This window comes from Schistocerca piceifrons, chromosome X, assembly GCF_021461385.2.
Source record: "Schistocerca piceifrons isolate TAMUIC-IGC-003096 chromosome X, iqSchPice1.1, whole genome shotgun sequence".
In the NCBI taxonomy this organism is placed as follows: Eukaryota; Metazoa; Arthropoda; class Insecta; order Orthoptera; family Acrididae; genus Schistocerca; species Schistocerca piceifrons.
The window spans coordinates 260,085,758-260,106,831 of NC_060149.1; the positions used below are offsets into that span (position 1 = coordinate 260,085,758).

The 21,074-nt window shown below is 44.2% G+C and overlaps 1 protein-coding gene across 1 annotated transcript in view; it reads right to left on the reverse strand.

Annotated features, from left to right (window-relative positions):
• Positions 1-21,074, reverse strand: part of LOC124722296 (dedicator of cytokinesis protein 3-like) — a 636,964-nt gene that overhangs the window by 296,117 nt on the left and 319,773 nt on the right. The gene's annotated exons all lie outside the window — the stretch shown is intronic.

Here is a 21,074-nt window from a genome sequence, read left to right on the forward strand (position 1 = left end):
CACAAAACGCCAGTCACTACTCTTGATGAATTGTGGTATCGTGTTGAAGCTGCATCGGCAGCTGTACCTGTACACGCCATCCAAGCTCTGTTTGGCTCAATGCCCAGGCTTATCAAGGCCATTATTACGGCCAGAGGTGGTTGTTCTGGGTACTGATTTCTCAGGATCTATGCACCCAAATTGCGTGAAAATGTAATCACATTTCAGTTCTTGTATAATATATTTGCCCAATGAATACCCGTTAATCATCTGCATTTCTTCTTGGTGTAGCAATTTTAATGGCCAGTAATGTATGTGATCGTTCCAATTTAGGTTATTTGTAATTGTAATCCCTACGTATTTAGTTGAATTTACAGCCTTCAGATTTGTGTGACATCATGAAATATCGATGTAGATGCCGTTATCAACTTTGACACCCGATCTATAGTACTGGTGATCGCGTTCCGTCTGTGAGTTGCTTCCTAATGCGAGTCACGAATGTACTGGGCGCGGAATCTGAAATCATCAGTTGCCTCAAGTGTGTTAAAATACTTGGTTACAGGGCCTTTTCGACGACCCATGTCTGCGGAGTGGCTGTTGTGTTTTATATTAGGTCAGCTCTTGCATTTACAGGGTATTTGAACGTTTTGTACATAATCTGCATTATGAAATAAGGGCAGATAGTTTCATTTCTAATCTGCCATTCTTCTAGCTGCTACTACGATAGTCTGCTTTACAATGTTCTACTTTTGTGTACCTGTGCAGTGCTGCCACCTACTGGGACTCCAACGCGTTGTTTGGAAGGTGCTTATCAACTTGCAAGCTACTGGCTTCGTATATCTGATTTTTATTACACACTTAAGGTTTTTATTTGGCTAATTCACGTAACGTAATAAGTTCTTTCTTTTACACCGAGTCTTTATTACGCCTTGCACAGTTTTATCCAAGCAACATCTAAAACTACCGATATTCATTACAAACGCTCCGGTAATCAATGAGCTCTTTTTAATGCTTCAGGTCTTGTAATTCAGGTTGCAAGAGCCTCTACTGACAACACTGTAACATGCCAGAAGTTAACCATTTCGTTTCTCACGCATTGGCCCTCACTGGGAATATGTAGAGTAATTTCATCATAAGCAAACAAATCACTTCGTACGACCTTCCACCGATACAACAGTCTTTTCCATGGAAATCAGCATGGGCTCGGAAAACATCGATAACTTTAAACTCAACTTACAATTTACATATGATATCGTCAGTGTTGTGGGCAGAGAATAAAATGCTGAATCAGCGTTTCTAAACTTTCCAAAAGTTTTTGATTCAGTGTCACATCGATCTCTTCTAAAGTAAATACCTTTCTCTGCCATACATAATCAGATTTTCAACTGGATCTATCCTAACAGGCAGGACGAAACCCATGTCCTGGTTGGAGAGTCATCAGTAGACACTGAAGTAATAATTTGTGTGCCCGGAGTGACTGTAATATGACCCTTGCTGCTGACGTTATACAGTAATGACTTACTTATTAGGTTGGCCATACAAACTGCAGTCGGCCTTTGGCGTCCTAAATCAATCTCCTCCATCTTCTTTGGCCAATGTCGTCTTCTCAAATTAGTGCCACCCTACTCATATCCTCTCTCGCCCCGTCAATCCGTCTCAGCCGTGGTTTTCACCTTGGTCTGATGTCTTCTTCCATCATCTACTTGGTGAACTGGGCTTCTCACGCATTACATGCACATACAGCTTGAGTCTCTTCTCTTTAATAATAGCCACAGTTTTACAGCTCCTACACTTCGCGTTTTTTTTTTCTCCTTCTCCAGTCGTCTAGGCCTTTCACTGATCCAGAAATCTGTTCAGAACAGTATTCTCAAATTTCAGGAGTTTTCTTTCTATCTTTTGGGTGAGAGCTCAAATATGTTTGAGTAGCACTCAGTGACAGGAATAGGTTCGACCAGGAAACAATAGCAAGAATTCAAGCAGGAAACAGGTCAAGTTATTTGTTTGGAAATCTGATCAAGTCCCGGCTTCTATCGAGATCCACGAAGATTAGGATCCACAGGAACGTAATGTAGCTCGTGGTCCCATACGGAGCACAGACCTGGACGCGGGCCCGAAACATAATTTAATGGTTGGCGAATAGTGCCAGGTAAAAGCTCAGGCATTTTGTAGACGTTGCAGTGATATGCTATGCGGTAAGAATTGCACTAATATCCAGTTAGATCTCGGCAAGATATCGGTCTGCTGCAAAAACTGACAACTTGCTCTTAATGTAAAGAAATACAAAGTTGTGCACTTCAGGAAACTTCACGAAAACGTGGCATCCTCTGATTACTGGAGTATTGAGTCACTAGTACAGTTAGTCATGTCATACGAAAATTTGGGAGAACATTGTGTCGAGATGTGTAGTGGGATGACCATTTAGGGGTATTTATTGGTGAAGCAAGTGGCAGGCTTGGATTCATTGGATACAGGGAAACTGCAGTTTGTGTACAAAAAATATTGCATACAAAACAGTTGTGGGACCCATACTTGAATAATGTTAAAGAGTAATGGGGCTCATATCACGTCAGACTAACAGGAAATGTCGAACGTATATAAGAAAGAGGGTTGCACGCAAGCTTATTTGATTGGCGAGAGAGAGTAACAGTAGTGTAAAGACTTAACCAACACAAACTCGAAGCAAGACGGCCTACATGTCACGAGATAGTGATTAGAAAAATCCAATAGCCTTCTTTCAGGACGGAAAACTGATATTTTCCAGTTTCTACGTGCCTATCTTATATAGTCGTATATCGTGTAGGTAAAAGTACACAAATGACAGCTCGCACAGGGGTATACAATCAATCACGCTTTCCACACTCGCCCGCGTATGGAATAGAAATAACGCTTCTTTCCTTTTCCGGGTTCTCTCTCTGGGGACGGTACTGCTATATTGTTAGTGATGGTTGGTGGCCGGATTCCCTTCCAGAAGCGGGCTCGATGTCGCGTGTCACAGCACTGGAGGTCCTACGGAGTACAGCGACCGTCTCAAGCAGGGAGCGAGTTACTGTTTTGACACCAGTTGAATATTTTGCGGCTGCGCGTTTAAATACATTCACGCTAAATACATTCACGCTCTCGATGACATGAAAAAGTTAAGGACACTGTAACCAATAAGGTCATGTTTTGATTGACGTACCGATTTCCTGCCTGGCTCCAGACGTACCGAGTGCTGGCGACGTATGTCGGCCAATGCAATTGGCGTGACGTCGCAAGTTCATTGCGGCACCCGCAATTGGGCCTCGTCCTGACGTCACCATTCCTCCAACCCCAAACCGAACGGAACCTGCGTACCCCATATGTCTGTGTCTACAGTAAATTTCATGCTGTAATGTGAGAACGTTTTCTAAATGTTTGCGTGCCGTGTACCCGCCTGGCATTCACCTAATTCGATGTGGAAAACCGTCTAAAAGCCAGATCCAGGCTGGCCTGGTGAACACCACTCCACGTCGTAGTCCGCGTGGCGGAAAAGATGCGGAACAGCCTCGACAAATCAAGGTGGTATGTTAACGCTCTCGGCTATCCGGTCGAGTCGATGAAAAGAAATCCTAATATATCGTAAAATAAAAATTACCACTGCCTCTCATTTCACAGTGATTCGCGGAGTATATATGCAAATAAAGTTGTACTAATTTTTGCCATCTAGTTCACATCGTACAGTTCGGATGAGTTCACTTGTAGCAAATTAGAAACGATAACTTTTTGTTCTTCGTTATAAGTAGTAAGTTTGTGAAAATTTTCGTTTGAAATCTCGTGAATCAGCATATCCGGTAAGCAGCCTTGTCAAGTACGTCTGTACACACGCCTCACACTACCCATCCTGCTAGCGTGAACAACGTCAGAGAGAAATTATCGCAGGCGAGAGATTACTTATCACTGATACAGTTATCTTTCACTTGCACCATACTGTGAGAAGATGTATTTCCGTTCAGAACCGACAGAAATAGTGAATGGAACAGACAAGCGCTGGCACTGTACAGACGGGAACATGAAGTGAAAAAAGAAAAAAAGTATCAGACGATCTACGCTAGCTCATTTATAGGAGGGGAAAAGAAACAGTCCTGCACCTGTTTAAGGAACCATTTCTACATTTGTCTGAAGCTATTTAGAAAAATCAAGGAAAATAAAAATTAAGAGGGCTGGGAACACTATTTTTTTCCCCCGAAAGCAAGCACATAGTTTTAAGTGTTGGTGCTACCGATCAGTCAGAGACCGCTGAATATCCTCACCTTGGATGTCAGGGTTTAGTTAACCGATGAAGCAGATAACACGAATGTAAATGATTAAGAGACTCTGTCATTTTCGTGAAATTAGAACTCAGAAGAAAAACACAGAACATTGTGTTTTCCAAAACATTCACTGCTGTGATAGAATATAACAGTAGTCTTTACTTCCTGACTTGTCATTATAGTTTAAAAAAATTCTTACTCTACTTATAGACTTTCTGCTACTCCACCCGGCTGCATTAAGCACTTTATCCTTAGTGAAGAGCCGTGTCAGAGAAGTCGCATTAACAACATTATTCTGAAAAGCTGAGGAGCGTGGCTGTCATTTTCAGTGGTTTCACAATCTGCTTGCAGAATGATGGACAGAACCCCATTTCGGTGCTGAATAAAACCACACTGACATTGGCAAAGAAAAGAAAAAAACTGAAAGAAGATAAGGGACAAGCGATTAGTGTACGTGGCTCTAACAGACCAAGTAAGAAGCTAGCTCACAGGCCCACTGCGGCAGACCTGATAACTTTAGAGTTAAGAGGGAAACTGAATAGGCGGTGTTCCAAAACGTCGGGCTCGTAGAAAGAAGCTATATAAAAAGAAGAGAGAAAAATTAGAAGGAACAAAAAGAAGCAGAATAATAAGTAGTGGGAAACGGTTCTACATAGTTTTCAGCGTTTTGAGTTCACTGGTTTCCCAGAGTCTATCACTGGTTCTCACAAAGAAAGGTCACAAGGAATTCTGATTATGATAGTCTGGTCGGATTACAGTATGACGGTCTTTACCATACTTAAATGCACGTGTAAATTACTTTCCTTCAGCTTTCGTTGGCATTATGAACGTGCTCCAGTCAAGTATTCTCACTACACTGCGATAACTGAGTCATAAGCGCATTTCAGAAACAATTCACATACTGAACTGCCAAAAATATTACAACTTAGACAAAAGATCGAAAAAAAAACGAAATGTTATTTTTTCTAAAAACCTTCGACTTAAAACTATTATCTTGGTCTCACATGCTATCACTGTCGAACAAGATGCATAAAAATGAATTTCTTCTTTTCCTCTTTTTCTATTCTGCAATTCGCGATTTTTTGACTGTGTGGACAACTATATACAAACAGCGACTCATATGTAGGGATGCACAATACCATCTCATATCAATGGTAAGATTGTTTAGCTTCATTTGTTTGGTAGTCAAGACTGTTGCTCTGTTACCGCAATGTTACGTGGAAATTACACTGAAATACACTCATGCACATAAATTAAGGATAATTGTAGAATGTGGTGCCACACAACGTGACACTACACAAAACTGGCGCTAATAGCATAGGCACATAGGGAACACACACGACACAGATCTGTACGTCCACGGTATTGGTGATAAGTTGAGAAAACCGTCCCGAAACACATGTACTAGCCGGCCGGAGTGGCCGAGCGGTTATAGGCGCTTCAGTCTGGAACCGCGCGACCGCTACGGTCGCAGGTTCGAATCCTGCCTCGGGCATGGATGTGTGTGATGTCCTTAGGTTAGTTAGGTTTAAGTAGTTCTAAGTTCTAGAGGACTGATGACCTCAGATGTTAAGTCCCATAGTGCTCAGAGCCATTTGAACCATGTACTACAAAACGCCACTGTGTCCTGCGCATGTACCCCGACATCAATATGGGATACGATCACCATGCGCACGTACACAGGCCGCACAACGGGTTGGCATACTCTGGATCAGGTAGTCGAGCAGTTACTGGGGTATAGCCTCCCATTCTTGCACCAGTGCCTGTCGGTGCTCCTGAAATGTCCTAGGGGTTTGAAGACGTGCAGCGATACGTCGACCGAGAGCATCCCAGACGTGCTCGATGGGGTTTAGGTTTGTAGAACAGGCTGGACACTCGATTCGCCTGATACCTTCTGTTTCAAGGTACTCCTCCACGATGGCTGCTTGGTGGACCGTGCGTTATCATCCATCCGGAGGAAGGTGGGACCCACTGCACCCCTGAAAAGGCGGACGTACTGGTGCAAAATGACGTCCCGATACACCTGACCTGTTACAGTTCCTCTGTCAGACATGCAGGGGTGTACGTGCACCAATCATAATCCCGCCCCACACCATCAAACCACGACCTCCATACAGGTCCCTTTCAAGGACATTAAGGGGTTGATATCTGGTTCCTGGTTCACACCAGATGAAAACCCGGCGAGAATAACTGTTGAGACTATACCTGGACTTACCCATGAACATAACTTTGGACTACTGTTCTAATTATCATGTACTGTGTTCTTGACACCAGGCTTTATGGGCTCTCCTGTGACCAGAGGTCAGTGGAATGCAACTTGCAGGTCTCTGGGCGAATAAACCATGTCTATTCAGTCGTCTCCAGACTGTGTGTCTGGAGACAACTGTTCCAGTGGCTGCGGTAAGGTCCCGAGCAAGGCTACTTGCAGTACTCCGTGGCCGACTGCGGGCGCTAATGGTGAGATATCGGTCTTCTTGTGGTGTTGTACACTATGGACGTCTCGTTCTGTAGCGTCTAGACACGTTTCCTGTCTGCTGGAATCATTGCCATAATCTTAAGATCACACTTCGTCGCACACGGAGGGCATGTGCTACGACCTGCTGTGTTTGACCAGCCTCCAGTCGCTCTAGTATTCTAACCCTCATAACGTCATCAAATGTGTTGTTTGAGCCATTTTCAACACATAGGCACCAGTAGTACGCCCGTATACGTCTGCACACTTACTAGCTGCACCGTACTCTGACATGCACCAACACACCTCTGCGTATGTGCGACGACCGCAGGTCAATTGCACCGCATGGTCATACCCCGAGATGACTTAAACCAGCAAATCGCCCACCAGTGTGTTGTTTCACCATGTATCAGCATTATCCTTAATTTATGAGCATGAGTGTATATGAAGAAAACTGCACTGTCCAGCCACATTAATGAGACCACCTGTCAAAACCCTGAATAACCATTGCTTGCAGAGCAGACCGCTGCGAATCGTGCAGGACCAGAGTCAGTGAGGTTCTGGACGGTACCAACAAGGACGTAGGCCCATGAAGACACCAGTGCTGTGGCCAGTTGCGCCAGGTTTCTCGGTTGAGGATCCGTGGCGTGAACAGCCGGACCAACTCGTCCCACAGATTATCGATTGGATTTAAACCCGGGAAGTTTGATGGCCAGTGGAGTATGGTAAACCATCCTGGTACTCTTCGAACTACGCACGTACACTGCGAGTCGTGACACGTTGTATTGTCGTGCTGGTAGATGCCATCGTGCCGTGGTAAAACAAACTGCATATAGGTGTAGACATGGTCCCCAAGGATAGATGCATACTTGTGTTGACCCATCGTAGCTTCCAGAACGACAGAATCACCCAGGGAATGCCATGAAAACATTCCTCAGATCGTAAATCTCCCTCCTCCGGTCTGAACACTTTCGACGATTGTTGAAGGATGTTTGCTTTCGGTTCTATGGAGCATAAAACATGATTCATCTGAAAAGGCCACCAGTTGCGGTATTGGCGTGCAAATTCCAACCTTCGTCGCCGATGAACAGCAGTCAGCATGGGTGCATGAGCCAGGCGCCTGCTGCGGCGGTCCATACACAACAACGTGCGCTGAATGGTCCCTGAGGAGACGCTGTTGGTAGCCCTTTGGTTCATCTGGGCAGTTAGTCACTCAACAGTTGCACGTCTATTCGCCATACATATCTCCGCAGCCGTCTTTCACCCCCGTCATCTACGGTCCGTGGTGCACCACAGTTGCCTCGGCACTGGTTTTGGATAGCACCATTTTGTAGCGTACGGTATACTTTAACCAAGACGGCACGCGAACAGTTTAAGAACCTAGCCGTTTCGGAAACGCTTCCATCCTTGGCCCGAAAACCAATGGTCGTGCCCTTTTGGAACAGAACAGACGAATCACAAAATCAGTTGATACATATGTCTTAATTAGTATGATAATAGAGTTCGCATCCAGTTGATATTCTGAAATTTACAAAATGAATTATGCAGGAAGATATCTTAAAGGTACCGTAATGTAAAACGCAAAATGCAAAGAAAGGTTCTCACCCCTATTTATTTATTTAGCGTATGGCGCTTCACACATGGTTTACACTTATTACATTATGAAATTATATGACAAAATACACTATAGAATACATAAGTGAAGGATACATATTCAGATAAAATATAATACATAAACACAATAAAAAGTAACATCACAGCAGATATTTTGCACTACACAAGTCTTCAAATTCTGACGTCCAAATTGGCGATCCATTCGAGGCAGGGCGGTGTGGCGTTGAAGAAGTCAGCCCGACTACCCTGGTAGGCTCTTAATTCACAGTCCTGGGCGATGTGCTGTATTGTTTGATTAGGTGACCCACAGCTATGGCTGGGAAGATTGTGTGCACATAGTCCATGTCCTGTTCGGAATCTGTTTAGACTTTTCCATAACTGTCGTGGAAGTTCAAAGCCCTTAGGTTTCTCTGATGGACCGATAAGTTCACGGTTGTCAGGAGAGGCACTATCACTCCAGCTCTCGTGCCATTTAGTATCCATGCTGAAGTTGTCAGCTGACAGTTGTTGGTCCAGTCTTAAAGGAGGATTTCTGGAGCGGAGTCGTGTTCTTTCCAAAGTTGGGACATCTTCATGGATAGGAAGCAGGGGGTTATTCATTATTTTTGTGTATTCCTTCATCAGAGCTTCCTGTCTTCGTAGGGAGGGTGGAGCTATATGACTAAGTTTTGGAAGCCAAAATAGTGGGGTAGTCTTTATGCATCCAGTTATGGTTCTCATAGCAGCGTTGAGCTGGGTGTCCACCTTGTTTATATGTTTGCTGGTTAACCACGCTGGTGTACAGTACTCGGCTGCAGAGTACACTAAGGCGAGTGCAGAGGTTCGTAGTGTGTCTGCTGCTGCTCCCCAGTTAGTGCTGCATAGTCTCTGAATGAGGTTGTTCCGTGAGCTTATTTCATTGGACACATTTTCCAGGTGTCGTTTGAAGGATAATGTCCTATCTAAAGTGACCCCCAGGTACTTTGAATATGGCTGATATCGCAGTTGACTGTTATTCGTATGAACCTTCAGCTCATATCCCGCTATTCTGTTGTTCAAATGAAAACAGCTGACTTCAGTCTTGGTGGGATTTGGTATTAGCCTCCATTTGGTGAAATACTCATGCATTTTGTTTAGGTCAGTTGTGAGGATGTCTTCAGTGTCTTCACACTGCTTGCTTTGGATAGCTAGGGCCATATCATCAGCATAGCTGAACTTCCTTGAGATGGTTTCAGGCAGGTCAGATGTATTACAGAAGATAAACAATGTGCGTCTAAAAATTCCGTGAATTGTCTCAGAATATAAAGGAAACAACAGTTACAAACAAACAATTTCCAAAATTCCTCCACTGCAGAGGACGAAGTAAATTTCCAGAATTCGAATAAATGACAACTGCCCACATGAGTAACTTTGAAGCAGATATTCACGGTGTAGCGGAGCAACTTAAAGCACTTAATAACGGCAAGTCTTCCCGTCCAGAAGCGTAACAATTAGGTTCCTTTCAGAGTATGCTGACACAATAACCCTGTACTTAGTAATCATATACAAACGCTCATTCGACGAAAGATCCCTGCCATAAGACTGAAAAGCTGCACAGGTCACACTATTACTCAAGAAAGGAAATAGGAGTAATCTGCTGAATTACAGACCCATATCACCGACTTCGATTTGCAGTACGATTTTGGAACATGTACTGTGTGCGAACATTATGAATTACCTCGAAGATAACGGTCTATTGACACAGTCAGCAACGCAAATTTAGGCAACATTCAGAAACTGTCATTCTCATGCAATACAACTAGCTCTTTACTCACACGAAGAAATGAGTGTTATCGACATTATATCTTTAAATTGATCCCATATTTCTAGATTTTCAGGAGCCTTTTAACACCGTTCCTCACAAGCGACTTCTAATCAAATTGCGCGCCTACGGAGTATCGCTTCCGTTGTGCGACTAGATCCGTGATTTACACTGAGAAAGGTCACAGCGCGTAGTAATCGACGTAAAATCATGTAGTAAAACAGAAGTGATACCTGTCGTTCACGAAGGATGTGTTATAGGCCTTCTACTGTTCCTAATCTATGTAATCAATATAGGAGATAATCGGAGCAGCCGGCCGATGTGGCCGTGCGGTTCTAGGCGCTTCAGTCTTAGCCGGCACGGTAACTCAGCGTGTTCGGTCAGGGGGTTAGCTGCCGCCCCTGTAATAAAAAAAACTGAGTTAATGGATCAACGACGAACTGAAACGGGTGTCTTGCGACGTCCGCCCCCGAGCAGATACAACGAACGAAAACGGACAAAATGATATTTAAAAAAGAAAAAGTCCGGAACCGCGCGACCACTACGGTCGTAGGTTCGAATCCTGCCTCGGGCATGGATAATTGTGATGTCCTTAGGTTAGTTAGGTTTAAGTAGTTCTAAGTTCACGGGGACTGATGACCTCAGATGCTAAGTCCCATAGTGCTCTGAGCCATTTGAACCATTTTGCAACGTCTGCGTGCTCACCTTTCTCACTCAACGCAAGGTGACTGTTCTTCAAATCCTTCCTTATTCTCCATATTTGACAACGGAAGTCTTCCTTTTGCTTCCCCGCCTTAAATTCGCCCTCAAAGGCATACGCTTCGTATATGTTACGAGCGACCACCGTGCCTCGAGTGAGAGCGTTTGCTGACAATTTGCAACAGCTTTACAACCGATTCCAGAAGTATGTTGCAACTAATAATAACTACTCATAAGACAAAAAAGGTACACCTACGTCTACAGCAATACTCTGCAGTTCACACTTAAGTGCCGGGCAAAGGGTTCTTCTAACTTTCTACAGACTATTTCTCTACCGTTCCACTCTCGAACAGTGCGTGGGAAAAATGAACATTTAAATCTTTCTGTACGAGCTCTGATTTCAGTAAAATATTTTCACAATCAAAGGGAGAAGTTGGTGACTGAAATTTCGTGAAAAGATCTCCCTGCAACGAAAAACGCCTTTCTTTTGATGACTGCCATCACAACTCACTTATGTCCGTGATACTCTCTTCCTTATTTCGCGATAGTACAAAACGAACTGCCCTTCTTTGGATTTTTCAATGTCCTCTGTCAACCGTATCTGGTAACGATCCCATACCGCACAGCAATACGCTAAGCAGAGGACGAACAAGCATAGTGTAGGCAAGTCTCTTTAGTAGACATGTTGCACCTTCTGAGTGTTCTGCCAATAAAACGCACTCTTTAGTTTGCCTTCCCCACAACATTATCTTTGTGATCGTACCAGTTTGTTTTTGGTAACTGTTATCCAAAGGTATTTAGTTGAATTGACAGCCTTTAAATTTGTATTTTTCCGTGTAACTGAAATTAAACGGATTTCTTTTCGTACTGATGTGGATGACAGCACACTTTTTGTTATTCAGAGATAATTGCTACTTTTCGCACCATACAGATCTCGTGATGATGTTTGGTTTGTGGGGCGCTCAACTGCGCGGTCGTCGGCGCCCGTACAAAGTCCCAATTTTTACACATTCCAATTTTTTCACCATCCAATCTAGCCACTGCCACGAATGATAATGATGAAATGATGAGGACAACACAAACACCCAGTTCCCGGGCAAAGAAAATCCCCGACCCGGCCGGGAATCGAACCCGGGACCCCAAACTACAAGTGACTACGGCACTTCAAGCGATTCCACAAGAAGCGTTCGCTGACAGTTTCTAACAACTTTACAACCGATATCAGAGTTGTGTTGTAACTGATGGCGATTTCTTTGAAGGTTAGTAAAGGTATTTTGTTTATTTTCTGCGACCATCCACCGAACTTCACACACTCACCTACTGTGCAGACTACAGTCCCGAAAAACAACCGAAGAAAGTATCGGATCTCGCGGCAGACATTAGAAAAAGAAGACTGAAATTGTATGGACATATCCACAACTCCTAACGACAAACCTCAATCACAAAACTGCAATATACATAGAACAACTCAAAACATTACCCTTGATTCTGCAGGTCAGAAATGAATTAGGAAAGGCTTATGTATGTTCATTCGACATTTTCAACACGAAGTCATAGAGGCAAAAAATTAGCATGTCGGGAGTACTGCCAGAGAATGAAGTCACCACCAGACCAGGGTCAAAGTGCACTGACGAAAGAGAAAGAATCCACGGAGAAAAAAAAGAGGTACTTGGAAACACGTAAGAATGAAACGTGAAAGCTTTGCGTGATCCGACAGGACCCTGCCACGAGTAACGTAATAAATATGCAGGCAATTTGCGTTAAGCTGAGAACAGAGGTAGAACTCGGTGCACCACATCTGATAAACAATGGCAACATAGAGTGAGAAATCTACAATCCATTTTGTGTACCGCAAGCGAACCTAATTTGCAGCAAAGTGTTAGTAAACAAGAGGCGCTGTTTCGCATGAAATTCGTCAGTAAACGAATTTTATAGATAACGTATTGCCGGTTAGTTTGTAGCCTAGTAATGAACAGCGTATGGCCAGAGTAAGATGTAAACACGCAAGACTGTGGCAGCCAGTGCAACGCTCCCGCGCCGGAGGTGAGAGCGCAGAGGCGAAGGCGAGTACTTGCTCTGCTTCCTGGGGAAGCCGGCAACTGGCTGGCCTCCGAAAGGCTTGCGAGTGCACGCCGGCAAGCGGCAAGGACACCCACATCCAAACCTGCGCCCGGCCGCAGTAATTGTTTCCTCTCGTTTATTTGCTCGCGCGTGCATACCCGATGCGCGTGCGCGCAACGCCACGGAGCTATGCAATACTGAAACTACGTTATGAGATTGCACCTTTCAAATTCTTACACGCAGGGTTACCATTTGGGGTAAGAACAGAAAGAAAGTGGGTACTTGGATGCCGGCTCGCCGCGCAGACCAGTGCACCTACGGGTGCACACAGAGAATGCTGGTTAGCCTTCTAACCAAGGTGCAGCAGTGCCATTACGAGTAGAACGTCGCGCGCCCTCCGTTAGCTATGCAGTCTCCCTCACACGATTTTACAGAAACTAATCGTCTAAAAAACTTGATTTTTACGTTGGTTATAACTTTATCTTCCAGTTTCATGACGAAGTGCCTACCACTTCCTTAATGGTCATAGTTATTGTGGTATTTCACACACAAGTAATATGCTGCACAAAATTCGAAAACGTTGCGTTGAAAAATAGGAGTCGCTATGAATTTGTGTTTGAGTATTATACCACATATTTCAGCATATGAAATGCAACTAACATTTTGAATTTTTCTTTAAACTTTGGAGGGGATCAATATTTGACCCCAGTCTCGAGATAATGGATTTTATGTAGTGAATTCACTTCTAATAGCAACGCGCGATAGTGAAGTGTTCATAACATCTCTCATATCTTCTAAACCGTTCCAGATACCGAGCCGGCCTGAGTGGCCGTGCGGTTCTAGGCGCTACAGTCTGGAGCCGGGCGACCGCTACCGTCGCAGGTTCGAATCCTGCCTCGGGCATGGATGTGTGTGATGTCGTTAGGTTAGTTAGGTTTAATTAGTTCTAAGATCCAGGCGACTGATGACCTCAGAAGTTAAGTCGCATAGTGCTCAGAGCCATTTGAACCAGATACCGAAGCGAGATTTTGGGAAATGACAGCACGCTAAGAGGGTATTTTGCCGCACGGTTAATATGCAGAACTTTCTAGTCTGCGACGATATACGAGTAACTACAGACTTTAATGGAATAATGTAATTTTTAAGGGCTGTTAATTGCTAGTGAAGTGAACATTAGTGCGTCTTTTCAAAAACGTAAGAGAAGAACATACAGTTTTAGAGTGAAGATGTGCTTTTTCATAAGCTATTGAACTGACTTGTCCTCAGTTCCTCATCTCTTCGAAGGTCTAGGGTGCAGGAAGAAAATTCCTTAGTTTGCATCAGTACCAGCTGTTCCTTGTTAAAAGCTGCGCGGGGTAGCCGTGTGGTTTGAGGCGCCTTGTACTGTTCGCGCGGCTCCCACCGTCGGAGGTTCGAGTCCTCCCTCGGGCATGTATGTATGTATGTGTGTGTGTGTGTGTGAGTTGTCCTTAGCGTAAGTTAGTTTAAGTTAGAATAAGCAGTGTCCCCCCCCCCCCCCCCCCCCCATGCACCATGGACCTTGCCGACGGTGGGGAGATTGCGTGCCTCAGCGATACAGATAGCCGTACCGTAGGTGCAACCACAACGGAGGGCTATCTGTTGGAAGGCCAGACCAACGTGTGGTTCCTGAAGAGCGGCAGCAGCCTTTTCAGTAGTTGCAGGGGCAACAGTCTGGATGATTGACTGATCTGGCCTTGTAACACTAACCAAAACGGGCTTGCTGTGCTGGTACTCCGAACGGCTGAAAGCAAGGGGAAACTACAGCCGTAATTTCTCCCGAGGGCATGCAGCTTTACTGTATGGTTAAAAGATGATGGCGTCCTCTTGGGTAAAATATTCCGGAGCTAAAATAGTCCCCCATTCGGATCTCCGGGCGGGGACTACTCAGGGGGACGTTGTTATCAGGAGAAACAAAACTGGCATTCTACGGATCGGAGCGTGGAATGTCAGATCCCTTAATCGGGCAGGTAGGTTAGGAAATTTAAAAAGGGTTCAAAAAATTGTTCAAATGGCTCTGAGCACTATGGGACCTAACATCTATGGTCATCAGTCCCCTAGAACTTAGAACTACTTAAACCTAACTAACCTAAGGACATCACACACATCCATGCCCGAGGCAGGATTCGAACCTGCGACCGTAGCGGTCGCTCGGCTCCAGACTGTAGCGCCTAGAACCGCATGGCCACTCCGGCCGAACCAGAGGTTGCAGAGTGTTTCAGGGAGAGCATTAGGGAACGATGGACAAGAATGGGGGGAAGAAATACAATAGAAGAAGAATGGGTAGCTTTGAGAGATGAAATAGTGAAGGCAGCAGAGGGTCGAGTAGGTAAAAAGACGAGGGCTAGTCGAAATCCTTGGGTAACAGAAGAGATATTGAATTTAATTGATGAAACGAAAAAATACAAAAATGCAGTAAATGAAGCAGGCAAATAGAAATACAAACGTCTCAAAAATGAGTTCGACAGGAAGTGCAAAATCGCTAAGCAGGGATGGCTAGGGGACAAGTGTAAAGATGTAGAGGCGTATATCACTAGGGGTAAGATAGATACTGCCTACAGGAAAATTAAAGAGACCTTCGGAGAAAAGAGAACCACTTGCATTAATATCAAGAGCTCCAATGGAAACCCAGTTCTAAGCAAAGAAGGGAAAGCAGAAAGGTGGAAGGAGTACATAGAGGGTCTCTACGAGGGCGATGTTCTTGAGGACAACGTTGTAGGAATAAAAGAGAATGTAGATGAATATGATATGGGAGATATGATACTGCGTGAAGAGTTTTCGGAGCACTGAGAGATCTAAGTCGAAACAAGGCCCCGGGAGTAGACAACATTCCATCAGAACTACTGATAGCCTTGGGAGAGCCAGTCCTGACAAAACTCTACCATTTGATGAGCAAGATGTATGAGACAAGCGAAATACGCTCAGACTTCAAGAAGAATATAATAATTCCAATCACAAAGAAAGCAGATGTTGACATGTGTGAAAATTACCTATCTATCAGTTTGTTGTGCCAGCGGGCACTGAATCTCGCGGTGGGGAGTTGTCATATGATTTTGTCTCATCGGTTTAGTGACCCCACTCACTAAAGAGATTCAGCCTCTGACCAGAAAATATGAGTAAGTATGAACGCAAAATAGGCTCGTTTGAGCCAAAGTGGCCAGTATAGAAAGAAAATAACTCTCACTGCTCACTAATAAAAATTAGATGTCGGAACAATTCTGATTTTGCGCAAAATTTCGTCAGAATATCAACAAAATAGACACAGAGTTAGGTGGTAGATTCAAGATGCTCTTTGTGAGAATAAAACGGACATAAGAGTTTACACTGCCCATCATTCTGAATGGATCACCTCTAAAAATGTATTCTGTTCCCAATTTCAGGAAAATTTTACGTTGCTAGGAATGGGAATGGTGCCAGTGATAATATACTAACAGATCGATAATTGTGTTTATCGTCAGTTTCCACTAGCAGTTGAAGTTCACCAATCCTAAAGCTAGCTACAATGCATTTTGAAGTGTAGCTTGTTTGGATACACACGCCAAGTATGAAACTGGTGTCTAAATTCTCATTTGAGGCACTCATAAGCATTCACAGCGCCAGCAAACAATACCTCCGGTGTTAGCACGCTCTGCCTGTAGACTTTGGCCTTTAACACACAGCATAAATATGAACCTAGTGGTGACCTTCGTAGCCCCGCAATACCACCACCGCAGTGATGCGCGCATTTGAGTCACCGCCAGATTCAACATGACATAACCAAAAAATCGTCTAAAGTTGAAATTATATTTATATGATGTTTTTCCTTCTGAATGGTTTACACTTCAGGTAAGAGAGCATGTGTGACGTACACACTTTTTTTTAATAGGTTAGAGGAATTTCTCCTTCAGAACAGTAATGAACTGCCTGCCAGAATTGAATATAGACCAGCCACATTACTCTCAGGAGACATTTATCCCCTTAGGTAGGAAATAGAAAATGCTAATGTGACATTAGTAAACATCAGGAGCATCTATGGTACTGACCAGTTGCTATTACGAGCAGAAAGTTAACTGAATTCAGAAGTGAATAGCAGCCGAATCCTCAGTTCAGACTGAAACATATTTCGCGAGGATACGTTACACACCAATAGTGGCGACGTATTTATTTCTTTAAGGAACAGGATAATATTTAGGGAAGTTATTACAGAGTCCGAATGTGAAATGATCTGGCCAAACTTAAGCATCAAAGGCAGGACAAACATGTCAACTGGATGCATTTATAGACCACCTGCATAGGAGCTGTAGTGACAGAGCGCTTCAGAGAGAACTTGCACTTTCATGATCATGTTATTGTAACAGAGGGACACTAATTTGCTAGCTATAGAATGAGAAAGACACGCGATAAAATTTGGTGCCAAAGGCAGGGATTCTTGTGAGATTGTTCTGACTGTATTGTCTGAAATCACTTCGACATGATAGAGAGAGATCAAACTCGCGAGGGCAACGTTTTAGAGGTCCTAACAACAAACAGACCCGCACATTTCGAATCAGTTAAAGTAGAGGGCAGACGTGATTACAAAGCTTTGCTAACATCAATGATTACAGGTGTAACATGGAATGTTAAGAAAGGCAGGAAATCAGACCACTGTGGTCGAGCGGGTCTCGGCGCTTCAGTCTGCAACCACGTGGCTGCTACGGTCGCAGGTTCGAATCCTGCCTCGGGCATGGACGTGTGTGATGTCCTTAGGTTAGTTAGGTTTAAGTAGTTCTACGTGTAGGGGACTGATGACCTCAGATGTTAACTCCGATAGTGCTCGGAGCCATTTGAACCATTTGAAAGGCAGGAAAATATATTTGCTTGGCAAGACTGGCCATGGTACAAACTGCAGAGCATCTGAGAAGTCAACATTAGATATTTAGCTCCCAGGACTACGATGTACAGCACAGATAGGAAAATTTCATAAGCACTATTCAATGCGCCTTAGACGAGTGTACACAGGGCAAGATTTTAAGCGAAAGAAAAAAAACCTCCGCGGTTTAATAGCTGTCTTAGGAAGTTTCTACGAAAGCAAAATGAGCCGCATCACATTATACATACATACACACACACACACACACACACACATATATATATATATATATATATATATATATATATATATATATATATGTGTGTGTGTGTGCTGAACAGAGCAAAACTAGGGGAATGAGAGAAATAAAATGTTGTCAATCAGACTAAAAAACCCCAAGATGTTAAGATGTTTTGGTCTACGTAAAGTCATCAAGCGGATCAAACCTTCTGTTGTCATAAAGACACCATACAGGCGTCGAAATGTTACATGACAAAGAGAAAGCTGAAATGCTAAATTCGGTCTTCCGAAACTCTTTCACCCAGAAGATCGCAATATGGTTAGTCTTTCATTTATCACTCGAACGCCGAAATGGTAGATATTGAGTACGTGATCTCGGTATAAAAAAGCAACTAAAATCGCTCAGGACTGGATGATTACCTGTGAAATTCTACGGAGATTATGCGTAAGAACTTGGTACCCTTCTAGCAGTACTCTATCGCTGGTCGCTGAGGTCGCTGGTGTAACGACGGGTACCTAGCGACTGGAAAAATAGGTCATTTTCGTTTTTAAGAAGGGTCGTAGGACAGATGAACATAATTAAAGGCTCGCATCGCTGACATCACTCTGCTTTAGAATTATGGAACGTTCTTTGTGCTCACATACACAACTGGACATTAAAATTGCTACACCACGAAGAAATGCAGATGATAAACGGGTATCCATTAGACAAATATATTATACTAGATCTGACATGTGGTTACATTTTCATGCGATTTGGATGCATAGACCCTGAGAAATCATTACCCAGAACAACCACCTCTGGCCATAATAACGGCCTTGATACGCCTGGGCATCGAGTCAAACAGAGCTTGGATGGCGTGTACACGTACAGCTGTCCATGCAGCTTCAACACCATACCACAGTTCATGGTTCAAATGGCTCTGAGCACTATGGGACTTAACAGCTGTGGTCATCAGTCGCCTAGAACTTAGAACTACTTAAACCTAACTAACCTAAGGACATCACACACATCCATGCCCGAGGCAGGATTCGAACCTGCGACCGTAGTAGTCGCGCGGTTCCGGACTGCGCGCCTAGAACCGCGAGACCACCGCGGCCGGCTACCACAGTTCATCAAGAGTAGTGACTGGCGTAATTGTGACGAGCCAGTTGCTCGGCCACCATTGACCAGACGTTTTCAGTTGGTGAGAGATCTGGAGAATGTGCTGGCCAGGGCAGCAATCGGACATTTTCTGTTTCCAGAAAGGCCTGTACAGGACCTGCAACATGCGGTCGTTCATTATCCTGATGAAAAGTACGGTTTCGCAGGGATCGAATGAAGGGCAGAGCCACGGGTCGTAACACATCTGAAATGTAACGTCCACTGTTCAAAGTGCCGTCAATGCGAACAAGACATGACCGAGACGCGTAACCAATGGCACCCCATACCATCACGCCGGGTGATATGCCAGTATGGCAATGACGAATACACGCTTCCAATGTGCGTTCACCGCGATGTCGCCAAACACGGATGTGACCATCACGATGCTGTAAACAGAACCTGGATTCATCCGAAAAAATGACGTTTTGCCATTCGTGCACCCAGATTCGTCGCTGAGTACACCATCGCAGGCACTCCTGTCTGTGATGCAGCGCCAAGGGTAACGGCAGCCATGGTCTCCGAGCTAATAGTCCATACTGCTGCAAACGTCGTCGAACTGTTCGTGCAGATGGTTGTTGTCTTGCAAACGTCCCCATCTGTTAACTCAGGGATCGAGACATGGCTGCACGATCCGTTACAGCCATGCGGATAAGATGACTGTCATCTCGACTGCTAGTGATACGAGGCCGTTGGGATCCAGCACGGCGTTCCGTATTACTCTCCTGAACCCACAGATTCCATATTCTAACAGTCATTGGATCTCGACCAACGCGAGCAGCAATGTCGCGATGCGATAAACCGCAATCGCGATAGGCTACAATCCGACCTTTATCAAAGTCGGAAACGTGATGGTATGCATTTCTCCTCACAACGTTTCACCAGGCAAGGTTGGTCAACTGCAGTTTGTGTATGAGAAATCGGTTGGAAACTTTCCTCATGTGAGCACGTTGTAGGTGTCGCCACCGGCGCCAACCTTGTGTGAATGGTCTGAAAAGCTAATCATTTGCGTATCACAGCATCTTCTTCCCGTCGGTTAAATTTCGCGTCTGTAGCACGTCATCTTCGGGGTGTAACAATTTTAATGGCGAGTAGTGTATTATGACGTATTTGCAGAATGAAAATCCCCTGTTTAAAAATCATCATAGTTTCCGCATACAGAGATCTTGCTAAGCTCAGTTCGCTCTGTTCGTCCATGAAATCAAGAGTGACGCCGACATCGGCACCCATGTTGATAAAGTGTTATTGGACGTCAGAGAAACATCTGATAGTTCCACACTGTCGTTCAGTGAACAAAATACGAGCTTACTGACAAGGGAAACACTCGTCGCACCCTCCTCCGATTTATTGGTGAAATCACCCAGTGGATAGTCCGTCTAAAACTGAACACAGGTCAAGCATGAAAACAGGAAGTAGGTGAACTGAATTGTGAAAAAAGGAAAATAGAATCAGTGAACGATCCAAGCTCAAGATGTGCATCATCAATGAATTGCAAGAGCTATGGCGTCATGGTTGTGTAGTCACGATGTTGGACTGCACAGAGGGAGATCTATATTCAAACCTCCCCTGTGCCCCACTTTTTTTTCACAAAATTATGAACTTCCCGTCCGGTCACTGACGTGTCAGTTCTTCTTCATTAGTCTTGGCAATTGTCATAGTATACACTGGTTACAGGATATGAGTCATTTGGTAAGAACATATTACTGTCCTAAGTTAATATGATGAATAGCGGGAGCAGGCGAGATGTCGCATTGCCCTCTCACAGAAATGAAAACAACAACAAAAACAAAACAAAAAAACCGGGTGTGAACTATGCCACAACAAAGGAAATGAAGAGACAAAACTTCCACAACAGAACGCATGAGTCATTAGAACAAATTGGAAGTACGTACGTCTGGAGGTCCCTTACGCCTCGCTGTTGCAAACGGACGTTACGCCACGAAACAGACACACAGCTCTAAAAACAACAAACAGACCCGTCAATGACCGGACGG